The sequence below is a fragment of the Urocitellus parryii genome, chromosome 4, assembly GCF_045843805.1.
Source record: "Urocitellus parryii isolate mUroPar1 chromosome 4, mUroPar1.hap1, whole genome shotgun sequence".
Classification (NCBI taxonomy): domain Eukaryota; kingdom Metazoa; phylum Chordata; class Mammalia; order Rodentia; family Sciuridae; genus Urocitellus; species Urocitellus parryii.
The window spans coordinates 211,789,117-211,794,967 of record NC_135534.1 but is presented as its reverse complement, the minus strand read 5'-3'; positions in this window follow the sequence as shown (position 1 = coordinate 211,794,967).

Below are 5,851 nucleotides of genomic sequence, written 5' to 3'. Positions count from 1 at the left end.
ACAAACAAGCCAAAAACCATGAAAAGTATAAACTATGTTACTGAGAATCAAGAAGAGTAATTCACTCATGTAAATTCAGAAATTCGGTAAGGTGGTTGTTGTTTCTGTTGTGGTTGTTGCTGCTGTTGTTTGTCCTTTTTTGTCTTTTTAAAAAAATTTTCGGGCTGGGGATGTGGCTCAAGCGGTAGCGCGCTCGCCTGGCATGCGTGCGGCCCGGGTTCGATCCTCAGCACCGCATACCAACAAAGATGTTGTGTCCGCCGAGAACTAAAAAAATAAATATTAAAAAAAAAAAAAAAAAAAAAATTTTCTCCCAAGTGTCAAATCAAGGAAAGGGGTGGGGGGAGGTGGTGGTGGGGGTCAGAAAATGTAACAGGGGTCCACTTGATATGCTTTGAGTATAAGTCTCACTGCTCAGCCACTGAGGCTCATGTTAAAACCCATATCCTTTTTCCTTTCTCTTTTCCCTTCCTTCCCCCTCCCTAATCACAGGTGAAGCTACATTGACTTTCAGGGTGGGATATCTGCCCATTGGCTAACAAATATTTAGAATTTCCATCCAGAAAATCACTTTTTCTGTGTGATAACCTTGCTAGGCCTCGGATGCGTTAAAACAACAGAGTGTCAGCAGAGTCGTCAGAGTTTTGCTGCTGTAAAGGTTCAGTTCTTATGTTTTCTTATTATAATAAATTCCCCCTCTTCCTTCTGAGATGCTTTGCCTCTGAGCAACACCCCCCAACACCTACACCTCTCTCTCTCTCTCTCTCTCTCTCTCTCTCTCTCTCTCTTTACCGCAGGGCTCCATAAGTTGCTGAGGCTGGGCTTAGTCTTGTGATTCTCCTGAATCACCCCACATCTCTGCCACTGGAGATGTGTGCACATCTGGGGACTAGAGTAGTATGCTGTGTGTGAGAGATTTTTTTATTATTCAAAAGTTGGTACACTTAAAGACATATAGGTTTCCTACACGAGAGGTCACCAATTAATGCCCTTTTTATTTATTGTATTTTATTGTATTGTACCGAAGCTCTAAACTTATCCCGTAGTCAGTGACACATGTGGAAGTTCTAACACTTGAATTCGGTGTAACATTCAGATTTAAAAAAAAAAAAAAAAAAAAAAAAAAAAAAAAAAAAAAGATCTGTGCTTGGGGCTGGGGATGTGGCTCAAGCGGTAGCACGCTCGCCTGGCATGCGTGCGGCCCGGGTTCCATCCTCAGCACCACATACCAACAAAGATGTTGTGTCCGCCGAAAACTAACTAACTAAGTAACTAACTAACTAACTAACTAACGAAGTAAATACATAGATAGATAGATAGATGATAGATAGATAGATATTAAAAATCTCTCTCTCTCTCTATCTCTCTCTCTCTCTCTCTCTCTCTCTCACTCTCACACTCTCTCTAAAAAATAAAAAATAAATAAATAAAAAGATCTGTGCCATTAATGACCAGTTTTCACATCTGTTAGTTTTGATTGGATAAGTAAGGGTTTGTTTTGTGATCGTTTGTTGAAAGAACACTCCTGTAGCAGGCGAGTGGCACTGTGTCCTGAATGCATAAGAGTATTTGTCCACTTGTGTCCAAGCTGTTCACCTAGGTCCAACTGTTGGTGAGCAAAAACCACATCGTGGCAGTTATCTGGCCAGAGTCATAGATTCTTTTTTTTTTTTTTTTTTTTTTTTTTTTTTAAGAGAGAGTGAGAGAGGAGAGAGAGAGAGAGAGATAGAGAGAGAGAATTTTTAATATTTATTTTTTAGTTCTCGGCAGACACAACATCTTTGTTGGTATGTGGTGCTGAGGATCGAACCCGGGCCGCACGCATGCCAGGCGAGCGCACTACCGCTGAGCCACATCTCCAGCCCCAGAGTCATAGATTCTGAACGTGGCTTCCAAAGTCAAAGGTCAACGACTGTATGTAGGACTTCTAGGCAACTGTGATGTGAAGATCTCTGGGCTTGTTGTACAATAAATGTGTCTGTGTTCCTTCAGCGCAGAAGGAAATGTATGCATTCTAGAATGCAAAGCTTGGGCTAGGGTTTTAGCTCGGCAGTAGAGCACTGGCCTGGGAGGTGTGGAGCGGTGGATTCGATCCTGATCCTGAGCACCACAGAACCAAAAACAAAGGGACAAACAAGCCAATAAGGTAAAGATATTGTGTCCATCCATCTACAACTCAAAAAATTAAAGGGGAAAAAAAATAAAATGCAAGGCTTAGCCAGGCATGGGTTGGGGGTTCATGTCTGTCCCCCACCCCCCACCCCCCAAGAGGATCAGGAGGAGGTTGAGAGAAGGATTGTAAGCTCATGGCGAAAGTAACCTCGAGAGACCCCTGTCTCCAAAAGAAAATTTGTGATAGTAAAAGCAAATGGGACTCTGTTTTGTTTTACTGTCTCCATTCTGTAAAACAACCAGGCCGAGTAGAAGGGTCATGACTGGGGCAAGATGTTCTTTTCCTTTTGCTATAGAAAACTTTAAGGACAGGGGACGTTGTTTCTGTAACTAGCCCCTAACGGGGCTATGCTTCTGTCACTGGAGTGGCTAGGCTGATTGTGATTGGCTGAGCGTCCCTCCGCCTGACTTCACTCTCCAGCTTCTGTAACTTGGCTTGCTTGCATTAGCTAGACGCCCCCTCCCTCCAAAACGTCCCTTTTGCCGGTTTCAGGCTTCTAAGGAGCACCCTTGCAATTGTTTGAGGCTGGTCAGGGGAACAGCTGTATGTTCTTCTGGTCAGTCGCCGCTAGTTGTGCTTTCATAAAGGCTTGATTCCTTTATACGCGAGTGGTCTGGAAGTCAGTTTTTGAAACCCCGGGACCAAGCTTAACTAGAACAAGAACAAGCAAGCAAGCAAGCAAGCAAGCAAGCAAGCAAGCAAGCAAGAAAACAAACAAATAGATAGATAGATAAATTGAATATGAGGATGTGGCTCAGTCAGTGGTCAAGTGAGTGCTTCTGGGTTCAACTCATAAATCAATGGATTTACCAAAAATGTATAAAAATATCTTTATAAAAAGGGGATGTTGGTTTAGCTCAGTGGCAAACTGTGTGTTCAGTCCCCAGTTTTCCAGGGTCCATGATGAGCCTGCGTGAGGGAGGGGCTGGTTTCCGGTTCCATCCCCACCAAGGAAACCCTGACATGAGTATGGGGAGATGTATTCGGCTATTGGAATGCCAAGGGTAGAGTGATTTCCATGTCGATCTCCCCCCCCCCACCCCCCCACCCCACCCCGCCCTGCCCTTTTTCTGTGTGGGCAAGGTCTCTTCTAGTGTCTTGATTTCTTTTATTTATTTATTTGGCCTAGTTGTAAAGAATGCGTTTGTGTTATTAATTTCTTTTTCTCTGGAGCTGAGGATCGAACCCAGGGCCTCGAATATGCTAGGCGAGCGCTCTAACGCTGTCCAGCCCAGCACGGGAGGCATCTTTTTTTTTGTTTGTTTGTTTTTCTTTATTCTTTTTTTCCCCTTTCCCATGGGCACTTTGAGATGAGATTTCCTTGCCTGTTTGGGTTGTTTGAGTCTCTCTTTGTTCACTACTTTTGTTTCTTTTGTGATGCTAGGCTGGGGAAGAAACCCAGGGCAGGGCCTTGGGCATTGGTCCACAAACGGTCTTGATTGCTGGGCAACACCCTCACCTTTTTTCCTTTGTCTCTTCTTCCCCAGAAAGTAAACCCAGGAAGGGCCTCCCTCTCCTTCCCCCAGGCCCGAATCCATCCTGCTTGGGTTTGGTGCGCAGACAGGTACACACTGGAGACACACACAGACACACACACACACACAGACACACACACACACACACACACACACACACACAAACGGGAAACATCACTGTTTTGGTTTGTTTCTCTCTTAACCTCATCCAGGCCCTCCCTCATAACTCTCAGGGGTGGGGGAGGGAAGGTGTTTACCTTGGACCTCTAGTGGTGACAGCCTTGGGAGCGACTACTGCTGGGGAATTGGAGTGAGTGGGATGGGGGAAGTGTAGGATTATAGTTCAAATTCCAAGGGTCGGGCAGAGGCACAGAAGCTATCTCCTAGGTGGGGCATGTTAAAGGCTAAGGAAAGTGATCAGATACCAGCGGTATGTCCCCCCCACCGCCCAGTGCTTCCAGGACTTTACTGTGTGTGTGGGGGGGGGGGGGCGGGGCGGGGGAACAACAGAGCGGGCACTGAGGCCCTTGCCCATCTGTCTTTCCAGGGACTCAGTAGGCTGAGGGAAGAGAGGAAGACATGACGCGGCGGCTTGCAGCTTAGTGATCTGTATATGGATATAGATATAGATATCTAAGTCTGTCTGTCTATCTATCTATCTATGTCTATACATGTAGATAGATGATATCGAAACTGGAAATGGAACTCAGGCAGGTCTTGCAAAATGACGGTAGCTTTGCGCCACCTAGCGTTCAGTGACTGCAACCAACGAGGCTGCCCTTTTGAGACCGCAGACCACTCACTGTGAACTCCCAAGTTCCACAGGGTGGAAACATCCAAGTGTATATGCTTGTGTTTCTGACCCGGTGGCAAGATGAGATCCGACTGAAGAAGCCAAGCAAGCCTAAAACGTGTGTCCCACCTTCACCACTCCTAAGTGTGGAGGATTAGCCAACTGAGAAAGCCTTAGGGGAGGGAGCAGCTTGGGTCCGATAGGGGACACGGACGGACGGCTGGGAAAGGGAAGGACCCTGAGTAACTGCACAGTTGCTCTGGGATCCAATTTTACCTGTAGACCTACTCGGCGATATATAAACCTCAGCCAGCCAGCCTGTGCTGCATTTTGTCCTGCCTTTATTGGTATTAGGTATTTTCCAGAAGAAATTGGGGGGGGGGGGGATTTCCCATCTCGTGTCTCCCGGGACTGAATCCTCCTTGTCCACGCTTTCCCTGAAGATCCTTTAGAGATTCTCCACTTCGAGATGGACCGATGTGTGTGCTGCTGCAGGTTTGACAGCCATCCAGGAGGAAAAACAACCACCACCACCACCACCACCACCACCACCACCACCCCGGGGGGGGGGGGGGGGAGTCCCAAATCTCCAATACCATCACCTTTGTCATCATTCCACCATCCTTGGAAGAAGGAAGTCGATCCAAAGGTCCTGGAAGAGAACAGTAAGAGTAGTGAAAGATCAGAATGGTGAGACAGTGTCCAGCAACCACCACCTCAGCTACTCACAAGAGAAAGTGAGGTCCTGGGAGTACTCAGGCAACCTCCAGAGACCTCGAGCTTTAACCAGCAAATAGAGAGACAGGAGAGGGAAGGGGAAGGACACCCCCCTCACCCCATGTGATAACACCACCACAGGTGAGCAATAGAGGGACACCCCTTCTCAAAAAAAAAAAAAAAAAAAATCGAGGTGTAACTCCGTGGTGGTGGTGGCTAGGCACTTCTGGATTCAATCCAGGGGGAATCATATCACCTTTCTTCCCTGTTTTAGGCAGACTTATCTGTCCTTGAGTCCACGCCCAGCATAGTCAAGGATGTCATGTAGACTTTGGAGACCAGAGGATGTCAGAAATGAGTCTTATCAAAAGTAAGAAGCCGAATTACAACTGCGGCCAGGAAGAAGTGCAAGGTGGCCTTTGAATCTCCTCTACGAAACCTCCTGTTGTTGCTGAGGTGCAGAATCACAGTCTTTGGGGACCAGAGTCCCCATGTTTTTGCTTTGCCAGCGCTGCCATAAGCCTTTTTTCCTGTGTCTCAAGACCTTGCCATCCTTATTGGATTGGGCCAAGCTTTCAGCAACAGGAAGAGGGGAGGGAGGGAGGGAGGGGGGGGGGAGAGAGAGAGAGAGAGAGAGAGAGAGAGAGAGAGAGAGAGAGAGTGGGAGGAAGGGGAAGGGGAAAACTTAGGGGC